This window comes from Salmo trutta, chromosome 5 (genome assembly GCF_901001165.1).
Source record: "Salmo trutta chromosome 5, fSalTru1.1, whole genome shotgun sequence".
NCBI lineage: Eukaryota > Metazoa > Chordata > Actinopteri > Salmoniformes > Salmonidae > Salmo > Salmo trutta.
In genome coordinates, this window is record NC_042961.1 from 49,933,914 (window position 1) to 49,951,046 (window position 17,133).

General features: G+C 45.6%; 1 protein-coding gene across 1 annotated transcript in view; it reads left to right on the top strand.

Moving 5' to 3' along the window:
- LOC115194957 (lysine-specific demethylase 6B) overlaps positions 1-17,133 on the top strand; it is a 115,509-nt gene that overhangs the window by 76,004 nt on the left and 22,372 nt on the right. Inside the window, exon 6 of the mRNA XM_029754861.1 lies at positions 14,978-15,062. The gene's annotated coding sequence lies outside the window, so the exon portion shown is untranslated. The remainder of the gene's footprint in view (positions 1-14,977; positions 15,063-17,133) is intronic.

Sequence of the window (17,133 nt, forward strand, 5' to 3'; positions counted from 1 at the left end):
GGAAAATACGTATTTTAGACATCTTTTCAGTGATTTTGCTTACTGGGTCTATTTTACATTTGCTGGGGGGAACAAGAATAGGCTGTTGATTGATGTGGCCAGGGTGGGACTCAAGTGTACCACACACACTGCTTCAGCCCGTAACCCCCCACAATACACACACACACACACACACATACACACACAGCCCCCTGAGTATAAAGTACATTGATGACTGAAAGCTATGAAGTTTATAGCCCACTCAAACACACATGCATGGGATAGTAGAGAATAAAGAGTTAATACACAAAGCAATATATATCTCTCTATAATGCATTGCTCTGAACACACTCCATCACTTTGTTTTTGACTTGTCATTACAAGATTTACAATCAAACACACACTCTTACATTGACATAGTGCACTCTTACATTGACATAGAGCACTCTCACATTGACATAGAGCACTCTCACATTTATTTATTTTTATTTTTTATTTCACCTTTATTTAACCAGGTAGGCAAGTTGAGAACAAGTTCTCATTTACAATTGCGACCTGGCCAAGATAAAGCAAAGCAGTTCGACACATACAACAACACAGAGTTACACATGGAGTAAAACAAACATACAGTCAATAATACAGTAGAAAAATAAGTCTATATACAATGTGAGCAAATGAGGTGAGATAAGGGAGATAAAGGCAAGAAAAGGCCATGGTGGCAAAGTAAATACAATATAGCAAGTAAAACACTGGAATGGTAGGTTTGTAGTGGAAGAAAGTGCAAAGTAGAAATATAAATAATGGGGTGCAAAGGAGCAAAATAAATAAATACAGTAGGGGAAGAGGTAGTTGTTTGGGCTAAATTATAGATGGGCTATGTACAGGTGCAGTGATCTGTGAGCTGCTCTGACAGCTGGTGCTTAAAGCTAGTGAGGGAGATAAGTGTTTCCAGTTTCAGAGATTTTTGTAGTTCGTTCCGGTCATTGGCAGCAGAGAACTGGAAGGAGAGACGGCCAAAGGAGGAATTGGCTTTGGGGGTGACCAGAGAGATATACCTGCTGGAGCGCGTGCTACAGGTGGGTGCTGCTATGGTGACCAGTGAGCTGAGATAAGGGGGGACTTTACCTAGCAGGGTCTTGTAGATTACCTGGAGCCAGTGGGTTTGGCGACGAATTTGAAGTGAGGGCCAGCCAACGAGGTATAATGTACAGACAAAAGTATGGTAGGATGTGAATACAGTGGAGGTAAACCTAGGCATTGAGTGATGATGAGAGATATATTGTCTCTAGAAACATAATTGAAACCAGAAGATGTCATAGCATGTGTGGGTGGTGGAACTGAAAGGTTGGATAAGGTATAATGAGCAGGGCTAGAGGCTACAGTGAAATAAGCCAATAAACACCAACCAGAACAGCAATGGACAAGGCATATTGACATTAAGGAGAGGCATGCTTAGCCGAGTGATCATAAGGGTCCCGTGAGATTCAGACAGCTAGCCGGGCCATAGGTAGCAAGCTGGCAGAAGATGGAGGGAGCTCTGTTTTTAGCCACCTTGTGCGTTTCCGTCTGTAGATTAGTGGGGTTCTGTGTGGTAGGGGGGGACCAGTCCAATTGGCAAAATAGTTATAGTTATAGTGGCCCAAGAAAATTTCCGATAGACCTATACAGATAGCAGTCGGTAAGACAGCTAACGATTAGCGGGCCGCAGATGGGCGTTCAGGTTACGTCGTGACAGAGGGGCCAGTTGGATAACTCCCTCGGGCAGATAACGTCGGTAGTCCAGTCGTGAAGGCCCGATGGGGCTCCGCATGGGCAGTAAAACGGGTCCGGATAGGTGATTGTAGCCCAGGAGTGGCTGATGGAACTCTTCAGCTGGCTAGCTCCGCAATAATTGATGTTAGCTCTGGGATCAACGTTAGCCAATAGTCACTCGGGTAGCAGCTAGCTAGCTGCAAGATCCAGGTGTAAATGTCCAGAGACTGCGGTAAAAATCCGGGGATATGGAGAGAAAATAGGTCCGGTATGCTCTGGTCTGAGTCGCGCTGTACAAAACTGCCGATAGCTTTTCGATCTAAGGGATAGCTGATGACCGCCAACCATGGCTAGCTGAACTCAACGTTAGCCAGTGAACTGGCCAACCTCTGGCTAACCTCTGGCTAGCTTCTATTGTGGATTTCAGATTTGAGGTAAATAATACTTTTTTTTTTAATTGGTGAGGCGGTTTGCAGGACAGTGTTTTGAGGCTGAGTTTTTGGGAAAAAAATATATAAAAAAATATGCGAAGAAAAGATGTAAATATATATATACACGGGACACGACAAGAGGAGGACAAAGGACGTCTTACTGCTATGCCATCTTGGAATGACATAGAACACGCTGACATTGACATAGAGCACAATCACATTGATATAGAGCACTCTCACATTGATATAGAGCAATCTTACATTGACATAGAGCACTCTTACATTGACATATAGCACTTTCACATTGACATAGAGCACTCTCACATTGACATAGAGCACTCTCACATTGACATAGAGCACTCTCACATTGACATAGAGCACTCTCACATTGACATACAGCACTCTCACATTGACAGAGCACTCTCACATTGATATGTCTAAGTCTTTCTCTAGTGTGGTTCTATATGTGTGTTCTCTCTATGTGCGTAGTTGTATGTGTGTGTGCGTGTGTGTGCGTGTGTGTCTTGTCTGGGGAGAGGAAAGACATGTTGTATGTTCATTGTGCCAGAGATTATCTCCTTGTGAGGTCACGATGTAATTTACTATCGGTAACGGGAACTGGCAGTTCAAACTCATGTTGTGTGTGTGTCCCTGCTTTTGTTTCTGTGGGAGAATCATCAATGACACACTCCTATCCTGCTGAGGTGGTGGATCTAAATATACTGTTGTGTGTGTGTGTGACACATGCTGCCTTTAATAACAGACCATGTGTTTGGCATTATGATAGTACCCACGTTGGTGAGTCCTGGGGGGAGGGGGGGGGGGGGGGGGGGGGGGTGTCCAGCCATTTCCGTCCCCAGAGAGCCAGAAACCTGGTACAGAACAGAGTTGGGAATTGATCAACCGTATTATATCCCCTGTTCCACATGTACACAACAAAATCATGGGCATTAATATGGAATTGGTCCCCACTTTGATGCTATAACAGCTTCCACTCTTCTGGGAAGGCTACTAGATGTTGGAACATTGCTGCGGGGACTTGATTCCATTCAGCCACAAGAGCAGTAGTGAGGTTGGGCACTGATGTTGGGCGACGAGGCCTGGCTCGCAGTCTGTGTTCCAATTCATCTCAAAGGTGTTCGATGTGGTTGAGGTCAGGGCTCTGTGCAGGCCAGTCAAATTCTTCCACACCGTTCTCGACAAACCATTTCTGTATGGACCTCACTTTGTGCACAGGGGCATTGTCATGCGGAAACAGGAAAGGGCCTTCCCCAAACTGTTGCCACAAAGTTGGAAGGACAAAATGGTCTAGAATGTCATTGTATGGCTGTAATGTTAAGATTTGTCCTTCAATGGAATTAAGGGGCCTAGCCCGAACCATGAAAAACAGCCCCATATCATTATTCCTCCTCTACAAAACTTTACAGTTGGCACTATGCATTGGGGCATGTAGTGAACTGTGAGCTTTTGTGCTCTACCACTTCGCGGCTGAACTGTTGTTGTTCTAGACGTTTCCACAACAACAGCACTTAGAGTTGACCTGGGCAGCTCTAGCAGGGCAGACATTTGACGAACTGACTTGTTGGAAAGGTGGCATCCTATGACGGTACCACGTTGAAAGTCAGTGAGCTCTTCAGTAAGGCCATTCTACTGCCAATGTTTTTCTATTGAGATTGCATGGCTGTGTGCTCGATTTTATACACCTGTCAGCAACCGGTGTGGCTGAAATAGCTGAATCCACAAATTTGAAGGAGTGTCCACATAGTTTTGTATATATAGTGTATTGTGGAAAAATGTTAAGGCAGTACATTGACTTATCAATATTCATGAATATTATCAGTTATTCTAATTAACCATTGATATTATTGGTGTTATAAATGGTTTATAACAGGATATAAGATATTTTCATATTATTCTGTATTTGTTATCTATTCTAGTCTTTGCTATTATGTTCTATTTTCGGGCAGGATATCAATTATAGATGGTATTACTGCCCTTAGATCAACATGGGATCATTTTAGACTACAGCAGGACACTATAAAGGTTTTAATAGCTGTGATGTCAGGATAGTACATTGTCCAAAAATAGGCAGCCAGACGGAAAAGCTGTCCGGGTGATCAACCGGTAGGTCAGTCACGAAGCGAGCCCACCTTAAAAAAAAAAAAAAAGCACACCGAGGCAGAGGAACACGCCCCGGTAGTCGCGGCTAGAGTGAGTCTCTCGGTATTCGAAGCCAGTTTGCTCTGTCAGGGAATTCCGGGGACGGTGTGGTGACGTCAGCGAGCGAGCGGACGGACGGAGCAGGGCGCAGGGGGGGGCGTGTCGTGTCTGTGTGTGTGTGGAAGACGCAGCCAGTGGGTTGGCGTGTGAATCTGTAGCGATAGCATCATAGGTTGAGCACCGAGCCAAGAGACTTGTCCCTTTAAAACACAGTTCGACTCAGCGCAACCTAATTGCCTTATGTCGACAGAGAGTGAGAAGAAGACGAGGGCTGTAAAAAAAAGATAGAAGGCAGGGAGAAAACAAACGGAATAATAAAAAGCGTATCTCGCTTGTCGACTGAAACTAGGATTTCAAAGCCAGACAGAGTGACATTAGTCGGGCGTCAAGTGATACAAGTTTACAAGAGCTTCGAAAGGAAGCGAGTGAGACTAAGTGAACTATGTTACATTTGCCTGAGTCAGTTGTCTGAGTCGCTGGAATTCAGCTGCACAGAGAGAGAAACTTGCAGATACAGCTCCAACTACTGCCTGGATTCAGGAAACTCAGCAAATACGGACTACAGTGTTACACACTGAACTATTTTTACTGGTGAAAAAGCTCGTTTGTTTTGGAAATATTCTCAACGATGTCTACTACTCCAGACAGCAGTACGTGAATATATTTATTACTCCAGTGTTACATTGGTGAATATCTTTATAAGTTCTGTGTTACATTGTGAACGTCTCTTATTACGAGCTGGTTACATTCTGTTGCAATACTATTCGAATGTAAAATAACTTTTTATCTTTCGCCGCTGTTTGTCTAATGTACACAGAGAGACATGTTGCCATTGACCGTTTTTACTTGACACCTTGTAGGACGAGTTATTTTAAAACGTTTTGGTAAAAGTTGAGTTATCTGGAAATGTCTACTTGGGCTTTTCGTAGTTTTCTCTTCGGCTTGTTTGTTCATGTGGATTTACAAGAGAGCGCGTTCAGAAAGTGAAATTTAGCGACAGGGTGGAGGAGTTGATGTTCAGTGAGCCTGGTAACGTTAGTGTACAACATTTAATAGTTAATAGATGAAACCGGAAGACTTGTTTGCTCACGCTGACTTCGTTAACTCTTGTCGTTTGTATCAAATATATTAGATGGGGAATACGTCGCCTATTATAATTCCCATTTTAGCTCATATGTAATGACATACATGCAGTCTACATAATAGGTTGAATGCGTAAATTGCAACAAGACAATAGTCTATTCTGTTGACGCTTGTGCGATTGTTTTGGTGAATTTATTTTGACAGTAGAAAGAGGGAGGCACTTCAGAAACATAGCAGCATCCCACGTGTGTTTTGTGGGACAGATAAGAGGAATATATGGAGGGAGAAAGAAATGGCTTGTGTAAAGATCTCCCCCCTCCTCCGGGCCTTTGTTTGTGGGAGGGCTGACTGGGGAAGTGTTGAATGGGGATGGGCAGACAGAGGGAGGTAGGCAAGCTGCCTTATAAAGCGAATGTGTTGCCCCAAGTCAGACCTTCCTCTCGCACACAAAAGAGCCGAATTGAAAGGAAGTCATTTGCATCTTCCACGGGGGGAGGGTGGTGTTTTTGGTCTGGTTTTTGGTGTGTCACTCACTGTGTCTCAAAATACCCCCCTTTCTGTCTGAAAGAGCCGTCGGGGAAGAGAAATGGCACAGAATAAGCAATTGAAACACGGTTGGAAAGTTAGCCTGTTATTGACGGTATTCGTGATAATTTGACGGGGTAAAAAAAAAAACTCGACTCGGTGCTATGCATTTTATGGGCCGTTATAAACCGAGCCTTGTTCTAAGGACCGGCGTGTGCTGGCATGGGGTCGGTGAAACCCTTTGAACCCCACTTCCGATCAACCAAGTCGATAGACATGGAAACGAGTGGCGTGTTTCTTGTTTGTGACTCTTTGAAGTCTCGAGCTGTAAAGTTAGGTTGAAAGCTGCTTACGAAAATATATATATTTTGTTTTGTTCGCCTATCATACAGCTCTAGCTTGTTGGCTGAATAGTAGCCAAGTGACTGTTTCTTGCTCTGGCTTGAATCACCCGCCCCCGTGTGTCCCATCCCGTGATCTAAATGAGAGTGAATGAACAAACGCCGCTACTACTTCTGTGACGAACATGTACCGTTAAAGTTGTACACACACCAAATATTTGTCAGAATATTTTTCGCCCTGCCATTTACAGGTTGCAAAACTTCTATGTGAATTTGGTCGGGTTTCCCGAAAAGTTACATATTAAGGGTCAACTTGAGTCAACACTGATGAAAGGGGAATAAGCAGGGCTATAATGTGTGTGTGTATGTAGGTGACGGATAAAGATGTTTGGCCCATGCTGTTTTGAGGATGGGTGTTTCTTACATAATTGACAGGTGGTGTGGGTGTGAGATTGGTTGTAGAAACAGGTGTGGCTTGTGTGTGTAGGGGATGAGTGGCGGTTGTGTAGGAGGTGTTTGTGGCATGAGTAATGTGGGTCAGTAGGCTAGTTTACATTTCTTCGTCACCTAGCACTTCCTCAGTCGTTGAGGAAGGTTGTGATGAAATGGGATCAGTGTATCGTGTGAACTTTCTCATGTTGTCTCAGGCCCTCTCTCATTATTTTCCTTGTATTGCGCCCGTGAAAAAACAAACTTTCATATTGGGTGTGTTTTTGTGTGTGTGGGTGGTGACTTGGGGTGGTTACTTGGGTCAGAGGCAAGGAGAACTAACTCGATGATGTCAGACACTTAAAAGCCTTGTTTTGCTCTACCTGAAACGAAAGGTGTAATTTCATCAACAAGGAAGTGGAGCACAGCATTTGACACGCTGCAAACAATAACATGAACCTCTTGTCCCATCTCAAACATCTAGCAGGCAGCCTTTTCGGATGAAAATGAAGACCGGTACATATTGCTTCCACCTATCCAATCCTTTCAAATATACAGGAGTGGATTTATAGAGAGTAGGGCCTCGAGGTCCATTTAGAGTAAGAACAAGTGTATTGGTAGGAGAGCAAAGAAGCAGGGTGTTGTGGGAGGAGGAGGTGCTAGGAATTACTGGGGTAAAGCTCAGGCAGCTCTGTGTGGAATTCCACCTAGCAGTGTTGAGGCCTCTAGCTGTGACTCTATGGAGACCGGTAGGAATGGCTGGTGTACCACACCGTGTGTGTCGACTATGTCGGTGAGGTTGTTTTTGTGTTTCTGCCTGTACGTTCTACTGTTCTAGAGCCATATGTGTTCCTGTTATGGAGTTCCAGAACCGTGTCTCTGTGTGTGTGTGTGTGTGTGTGTGTGTGTGTGTGTGTGTGTCATGAAGCTCCCTCGTGGGATCTGTGACTATTCTTTAGTTTCGTTACCCCTGGCAAAGTGCCACCGATGATGCAGAGGTGAAAGGGAGGTGTACAAACGTGCGTGTGTATGACTAACACGCCACAACACACACAGGGAAGGAATGTGCTGTTTTCCCCTCTGTCACCTCAGTGACTACTTTACTCCAACCCCTCAGAGAGAGAGAGAGAGAGAGAGAGAGAGAGGGAGAGGGGGAGAGAGAGAGAGGGGGGGAGAGAGAGAGAGAGAGAGAGAGAGGGGGAGAGAGAGAGAGAGGGGGGGGAGAGAGGGGCCAAGAATGAGTGTTGGAAAGAGCAAGAAAGGGAGAGGACAGAGAAAGAGAGGTGAGTATTAGAAAAAGAGAAAAACAAAGATCGAGAGAGGTGAGGACAATCGGTAAACGAACAGTCCAGTGTTCTTTGGGCTAACTGAACACACAGTTCAGTCTGCCACAACAACAACAGAAATGCCTATGTGCATCATTATCACTGCTTTATGTCTGTTCAGAGATAACTAGAGCTGTGTAATTATTACCTACCAACTATAATATGAACACCGGACTGGACGGTAGCTGTACCTCATCTGGCTTTGACTCTGATAGGGAACCTTCAGTCCAAGAGGTTTGTTGACTACGACAGTCATGTTCTCTGCTCTGTCCCGATAGGCAGGCACGCACACGCGCCCAGATAGGGGTCGGAGTGTGTCCAGGGTCAGGTTGTCCTTAATGTTGTTGTTCAGTGGAGACAAGATCGCAGACCTCCAGCTCTGGGAAGGAACATAAAGGCCAACCTGATTCTCAACAGACTCCCACTCCTATCTCTGCCTGTGGGGTGGGGGACGTTCAGTCCAAGGGGTTTGTTGACTACCGTCAGCAATGTTCTCTGCTCTGCTTGGTCCCGAATGGCGCGCACACACACTCAGATGGGAGTGTGTTGAGGGTCAGCTTGAAAATGAGGGGCTGCTGCTGAAGAGTAGCTGTGCTTAGCTAACTCTGGTACACGCATCCTATTTCACTGTCTGAAATGATGTTTTTAATAACCTGCCAGTACTACAGGTTGACCTTAATGTTAATGTTGTTCTTGGAATGGAGACTGTTCAGTCTGTACCAGGGAATGGAGACTGTTCAATCTGTACTAGGGAATGGAGACTGTTCAATCTGTACTAGGGAATGGAGACTGTTCAATCTGTACTAGGGAATGGAGACTGTTCAATCTGTACTAGGGAATGGAGACTGTTCAATCTGTACTAGGGAATGGAGACTGTTCAATCTGTACTAGGGAATGGAGACTGTTCAATCTGTACCACGGAATGGAGACTGTTCAATCTGTACCACGGAATGGAGACTGTTCAATCTGTACCACGGAATGGAGACTGTTCAATCTGTACCACGGAATGGAGACTGTTCAATCTGTACTACGGAATGGAGACTGTTCAATCTGTACTACGGAATGGAGACTGTTCAATCTGTACTACGGAATGGAGACTGTTCAATCTGTACCAGGGAATAGTGGAGAAAGAAGTCAATCTCTCTTGAGAAAGAACTTTCTATTTCTGTATCTCTCTCTCTCCACCTTAATAACCGTCTGCAGCGACGCCACTGATACCACGGCAACCGTTGTCTAGGAAACAGAGTCTCGGCTCTGTTGTGGTCTGTGTGTGTTTTTGGGGGAACTAATCAGGGTGCTGACTTGTTTGTTTGTGTCTGTCTTGCTCTAGATTCTGAGAAGTGAGGCCATGGGTAGTACTGAAGACACTGGCTGGGGGAGGGGGGATTTTGGGCTGTTCTGTCCCTTTCTGGTACCCTCATACAGAGAAAGCAGGGTGTCGTGTGTGTGTGTGTGTGTGTGACGCCGTTTCCCTGTGATGTTGTGAGCCGCCGTGTTCGGGGAAAAGGCAGGCAGGTTGGGTTTTTTGAAGTGAAGGAACGGGAAGGGAAGTGAGTTTGATCAAGTGGTATTGTCGATAGTGAACGTAAACACACGCATATGGTCGTTCAGATTTCGGCGGCACAAATGTCACATAACATATTTCTATATAGTCGCATATACAGTTTTCGGTCTCGCAGACATTTCGTGTAGTGAGTCACTGCTTCACATGCTCACACACTGGCACGCAGGTGTGTGTGTGTGATCAGACAAAGGCATGGGCTCTTAGTCAGACCATCTCCCGCTTGAAGTCATGCTGTTTCTGGAAACCGCGAAAAGAAGAACGTCACCCCTTCTTGTGAACTCATGTTCTGTGAAAGAGATGTTGAGGACATCTGCTTGAGCGACTGACTGGAAATAACCCTTCCCACACGCGCGTCAGTCGGCCCCCTCAGGCTTTATTAGCGGACAATCAAGAAGAAGGAAAAACTGCCTTCAGCCTTGTTTATCGCCAGTTAACGTTCAAATGTCTCCGTTCCGTTTGTTTTGCCACCTGCTTTGGAGCATGTGTCGTTGGTTAAACACGAGGGTGACGTCATGCCTGTCTGACACGGATTCAAGGGTTTTAGAGGTGAAACCCTGTTAATGGTTTTGTATTGACTCAGGGTTACTCTCACTGTCACATACTTACACGTTCTTATTCTGTCCGCACGCGCACACACACACACATTCTCACACACACCGCTTCTGTTCCGCAGGAACCTTCTACTGACGCCCTCTCCCCTCCTCAAGGCATCCACACACACCCCTCAGGGAGGCTTAGCTACTTCCTGAGTCTCTGACGGCAACTTCCTGTCTGATCTCAGAGCAGCGTCTCTCCCTCTTCTCCTTTTTTCTCAACGTCACACACGTGCACCGTGTCTGTGTGTGTACCGTCCTTAACAGTGACATCTCACACACACACACACACACACACTGACAGTTGTTACAAGCACAGGTGCGATGGCAGTTAGATAAAACCGCTCTTGCTGTTTCCATCTCCTCAACCCGTGTAAACCAACAGGCTGCCAAAATACCACAGTAGACTTTCAGCCCTGTACATGTCCTAGAATGTGTATATCAGAACATTTCACCGTGTCTGTCAGTAGAAGTCGTGGTAGAGGATCCAGAGTGGGAGAGAGGGGTGTTGGACACGGCTTTCCTCCTGAGTGGACTCTGAGACTTTCAGAAGCCGCGCGTGTTCAGCTTCACTCCAGCCAGGATGACAATCCACGTTCTCCAACAGAATGGGGGAGAGGAACATATTTCAGCCCTCTCTCTCTCCGGTTCTCTCTGAGTGCGTTTCAACTGAATACAACAGTAAGCTGTTCAGAGGCCTAAATAGGCACATGTAAACACTACCTTCTTTTCAGCCTGCGTTCTCTATCCTTATTCTTGGGGCACCAGTCACGGTTAAAGACCTGCTGTGACAGTAAAAAGGTGAGAGGTTGTCAGTTTTAGAAGGCCAAACAGCTAGACCTGAAGAGACTGGGCAGCAGTGCTCTACTATAGAGGAAGAGAGTTACCTCTGTTCTCTACTGACCATAAATACCCACTGCAGGATGTTCTCTGTGTGTGTTTGACCATATCGGTGCTCTCCCGGTGTGTGTAGGCGGTAGTGTGTGTGGGAAAAGCTTGGCTGCGTTGGTGACGAGCTATTCTGCATCACACACACACACACACACTGTGGGAGCCTGGCAACGGAACGGACGCAGGCAGACTGTGTGTTTCCTTCAAAACCTTTTTGGGGCCAGGTATGTAATGGACCAGTGTGGAGAGAAACACACAGGCCCTCCTCCTCCCTCATCTCTCGCTCGCCAGACTCTCCGGAACCTTCTCTTTCTCTCCCTTTCTTATCAAATCAATCACTTATCTCTCGGCCTGTCAGGAACTAGTGTCTGTAGGTCGTCATCTTTACGTCATCCTTTATCTCCCTCTGTCTCTCACTCTCTCGCTTTCTCTGTCTCTCTCTCTCTCGCCGTCTCTGTGTGTGTTCGTAGTCTGTTATCTATGTTTTAACTGAGCCCTTCTATGTCGCCTGTCTGGCTCTGGACCAAACCACTATGAGGCTGGCAGGGGGGTTCTCTGTTTGTCTCATTACTGGAGTCAGACGTGGGGGTGATCTGGTGGCTGACCGAACGTTTGTGTTTAGCTTTGTGACAGTGTTAGTTGACTTCTAGTGGCTTGTCATAGTATACCTCTTTTTCTTTTTACAAAAATAGTTTTATTTTGAAATACACCGAATATGTGCAGTGAAATGTGTTGTTTTACAGGGTCAGCCATAGTAGCACGCTACTATTCAAAGCTGAGTACACTGAGTGTACAAAACATTAAGAGTATATTGACTTTCACCTTTTTACCCTCAGAACAGCCTCAATTCATCAGGGCATTGACTCTACAAGGTGCTGATTCCAGTGATTCCCACAGTTGTGTCAAGTTGGCTGGATGTCCTTTGGGTGGTGGACCATTCTTGATACACACAGGAAATTGTTGAGCGTGAAAAACCCAGCAGCGTTGCAGTTCGTGACGCAAACCGGTGTGCCTGGCACCTACTACCATACCCCGTTCAAAGGCACTGATATCTTTTGTCTTGCCCATTCACCCTCTGAATGGCACACATACACAATCCATGTCTCAATTGTCTCAAAGCATAAGTCCGTATTTAACCTGTCTCCTCCCCTTCATCTACACTGATTGAAGTGGATTTAACAGGTGACATCTATAAGGGATCATAGCTTTCACCTGGATTCACCTGGTCAGTCTGTCATGGAAAGAGCAGGTGTTCCTAATGATTTGTAGACTCAGTGTATATTAGAGATGTGATGTCTTGAGTAATGTTTTGGTAGTTATGGTTAGCAACGGTTAGGGTGATGGTGATGGCATGGCCCTAGCCTCTCTCTACCAGAGTGGTAGCCAGGTGTGTGATGCTGTAACCAGGATGATGGAGGTCCAATTTGTAAGTCGCTCTGGATAAGAGCGTCTGCTAAATGACTTAAATGTAATGTAAATGTGTTGATTGGAACAGGTCTTTAGCGTCTGTCGTCATGGGGGGGTTCACTGTTACCCAGGTGACATACAGGGGCTACCGTGGGAATTCACACATTCAAACATTTTTGTTATGTTGCACAACATTCTCAGTTGCAATGTTAATTCTGCTGGTGAGATTCTGCGGTCTGTGTGGTAACTTCATTGTAGTTAGCTGGAATTTCCCTCGCCCAATTGGGGAAATCGTCAACACTACAAGAGAACACGGCATCTAAAAGTGACAAATAAGCCCCCCCCCCCCCCCCCCCCTTCACTTCGCTGTAATTTTATCATGGTAAGGTGGTCTGGCGATTCCTGTGTTAGCCATAAACCCCCGACCTACCTATCTCCATGTTTCACCATAACGCTGGTTCACTAACCACCGGTGACGGCACCTTAGAAATTCCCCGAGGCGTCACGCTGTCACTAGCAACGCCCCCGGTCACCTGACCGTAAGTGGCGTCCCAGTGGGAGGGGGAAGGGGGGGTGAAGTGTTAAGTTTGGGGTAAGCCCTTTCCACCGACCGCTGGGCGTGGCGCTGACTCACTCACCAGGGGGTTCCCTGTGCTGTGACACCCCGGATGCAGTGTATAGACACACACACACACACACACACACACACACAGCGTACTGACAGATACAATCAGTTGTCTTTCTCTCTATATAACCTGAGAAAGCTTGTGTCTTAGCTTCCTAATATTATCTGAAGTTTGTTTCTCACCCATCCCCAGTGTTCAGTTCCCCATGCTGCACGTTTGTCAGTTTCGTTTTCCTCTCTCTCCTTTTCTCTCTTTCCCTCATCGGTCTCTCTATGCCTCTACTCTCTCTCCTCTTCCCCCTCTCCCTGTTCTCTCCCTCCCTCTGTGTTGTTGCTGCGCTACAGTTTCACGTGTGATAGTTGACTTAACGTGCCGACCTCTTCCTGTGAGAGAGGCTACTGTTGTTTATGTAGCAACAGCCCTTGTGGCTCTAACACAGTTATTCTCACCATTGTGTGTGTGTGTGTGTGTGAGCCCCCTCTCTCTTTGTGTTGTCGGCCCCCTGCTGATTCACCCTTTCCCCTCCTGCCCTCCCTGGGTTTCCACACACCCGCCGTGTCGACTAGGGAGTCAAAGCAGGGTAGAAGAGAGGAGGAGTGATTATTTTTCGCCGTCTCCATGTTCTTAGTAACCGTGGGAGAGAGCGATACCGAGAGAGAGGAGGTTAGACAGTCATACTAATACCTAAAGTCCCTGTCTGTCTCCTGACTCTGACTGATAAATGGCGTGTTAGACAGGTCTGGCTATTGTCTGGTTTCTGAGCTTCGTTATCGTTCTGGAGAAGTTTACCGACGTTGTCTGATGTAATAATACGATTATAGCTATTGGGTCATTCCACCTCATAACGAACAAGAAAGAGGATTTCAACACCCACCATCTCAGATTGTTCTGAAATCCTTTCTGTATTTAGAAACCGATACGATAAGCATTCCAGAAACATTATTTCTTTATTTATATAATTAGATTTCTGAGAAATTAAGCTAATTGATTGCACCCAAGTTGGCTATTTTAACTTAATCATATAATAATCAGTAAATATCGTACCTAACATCCATTTCAGACCAGAATAGGAAACGATATTTATTGGAAAAGGAGCATCAAGATCACTGTGCACTTTCACCACTTTCATCATAAGTTATTTCATATGTAGCCTAATAAACTGCATGGTTTCCCGAGTCGTAGTGGGAGGACCACACACCATATCATCACGTGACTCCAAGTTTACTTCCCTATGATGGTTATGTCAATATTTGCACATAAAGGCATTTCTACCTCCATTTCTCGCATAATACTTTTACCGACTAAAAGATCCCACCGTGTCGAACGCGCAAATTATCTATCGGTTATTTATAAAATTGTACTGCAACTCCCTGTTTCCATCACAGCTGTCGTGATTATTTTTATATGGTATGACTTTACTCGCATAAAAACTGTGGATGGAAACATGCTTGGTGTTAGAAAAAAGTTTGGTCCATATCGCATGGTAGGTACTATAATTATTGAATATTAATTGAATCGTATACATTACAATGGCCAATTTGGGTAAAATGAATTAGCTTCATTTCTCAGATCAATTTGTATTTCAACAAAAGTAAGTTTCCGGAATGCTTATCTTATCTGTTCGTAACTACAGAAAGGATTTCAGAAGAATCTGAGATGGTGGGTGTCATGGCTTTCTGAAATGACATGGAATGACCCTATTGTCTGATGCATACAGCTATTGGCTAATTGGGATTGTGTGTGAACAGATGTTGCTATCTGTTTTCTGACGGTTTGATATTAAATCTGACTCTTTCTTCTGATTGGTCCAGGGCTGAAGAGATCCCAGAGATGATTGGCTGTAGAAGCTGAGACTTGACGAGACAGAGGATCTTGAATTAGGTGCTATTCTGGAAGGTAAGTGTGTGTGTTGCTTGTGTATACAGTGCATTCGGAAAGTATTCAGACTTTTTCCACATTTTGTTACGTTGCAGACATATTCTAAAATTGATTAAATTAAATGTTCTCCTCATCAATCTACCCTCTATACCCCATGATGACAATACAAAATCAGGTTTTTATAATATTTTGCAAATGTATTAAAAGTAAAAAAACAAATCCCTTATTTACATAAGTATTCAGACATTTTGTTATGAGACTCGAAATTGGGCTCAGGTGCATCCTGTTTCAATTGATGATCCTTGAGATGTTTCTACAACATGATTTGAAGTCTACCTGTCAAAAGAATTGTCCGTAGAGCTGCGAGATTGTGTTGAGGCACCGATCTGAGTAAAGGTACCAAATCATTTCTGCAACATTGAAGATCCCCAAGAACACAGTGGCCTCCATCATTCTTAAATGGAAGAAGTTTGGAACCACCAAAACTCTTCCTAGAGCTGGCCTCCCGGCCAACCTGAGCAATCTGGGGAGAAGGGCCTTGGTGAGGGAGGTGACCAAGAACCCGATGGTCATTCTGACAGAGCTCCAGAGTTCCTCGGTGATGGGAGAACCTTCCAGAAGGGCAACCATCTCTGCAGCATGCCACCAATCAGGCCTTTATGGTAGTGGCCAGACGAAAGCCACGCCTCAGTAAAATGCACATGACAGCCCGCTTGGAGTTTGCCAAAAGGCACCTAAAAAGGACTCTGACCATGAGAAACGAGAGTTTCAGGTCTGATGAAACCAAGATTGAACTCTTTGGCCTGAATGCCATGTGTCACGTCTGGAGGAAACCTGGCACCTTCCATACGGTGACGCATGGTGGTGGCAGCATGCTGTGGGGATGTTTTTCAGCGGCAGGCACTGTGAGATTGAGGGAAAGATGAACGGAGGAAAGTACAGAGAGATCTTTGATGAAAACTTGCCCCAGAGCACTCAGGACCTCAGACTGGGGTGAAGGTTCACCTTACAACAGGACAACGAACCTACGCACACAGCCAAGACAATGCAGGAGTGGCTTCGGGACAAGTCTCTGAATGTCCTTGAGTGGCCCAGCCAGAGCCCGGACTTGAACCCAATCGAACAGCTCTGTAGAGACGCTCCCCATCCAACCTGACAGAGCTTGAGAGGATCTGCAGAGAAGAATGGGAGAAACTCCCCAAATACAGGTGTGCCAAGCTTGTAGCATCATACCCAAGAAGACTCAAGGCTTTGATCGCTGCCAAAAGTGCTTCAACAAAGTACTGAGGAAAGGGTTATACATTTGCAAACATTTTTAAAAACCAGTTTTTGCTCTGTCATTATGCAGTATTGTGTGTAGATTGATGAGGGGGGGGAAACTATTGAATCCATTTTAGAATAAGGATGTAATGTAACAATGTGGAAAAAGTAAAGGGGTCTGAATACTTTCAGAATGATCTGTGTGTGTGCGTATCTTTCTGTGTGTGTGTGTGTGTGCGTGCGTGTGTCTTTCTATGTGTCTGTGGGAATGTGTTAACCAGTCTGAGCTGTGTGTGATCTCCTGGTCTCTCTTTACATGGCATTAGTGTGTGTGTGTCTGTCTAGGAGTCGTTATCCCACTCACACACGCGTACACACAGATGAGTAGAGGGGGAGTGTCAGCGTGGCTCGGTGTTGTCTTTATTTCCGTCTCTCTGGATGCTAAAAATGGAGCGCCTGAAATATCTTCCCCCTAGGCTTTTAATAGCGAGGCGGCACGAGGGATGAGAGGGAGATGAGAAAGAGAGGGAGGGATGAGAGACGGATGAAAGAGAGGGAGGGATGAAAGAGAGGGAGGGATGAGAGACGGATAAGAGAGAGGGAGGGATGAGAGACGGATAAGAGAGAGGGAGGGATGAGAGACGGATAAGAGAGAGGGAGGGATGGGAGACGGATAAGAGAGAGGGAGGGATGGGAGACGGATAAGAGAGAGGGAGGGATGAGAGACGGATAAGAGAGAGGGAGGGATGAGAGACGGATAAGAGAGGGAGGGATGGGAGACGGATAAGAGAGAGGGAGGGATGGGAGACGGATAAGAGAGAGGGAGGGA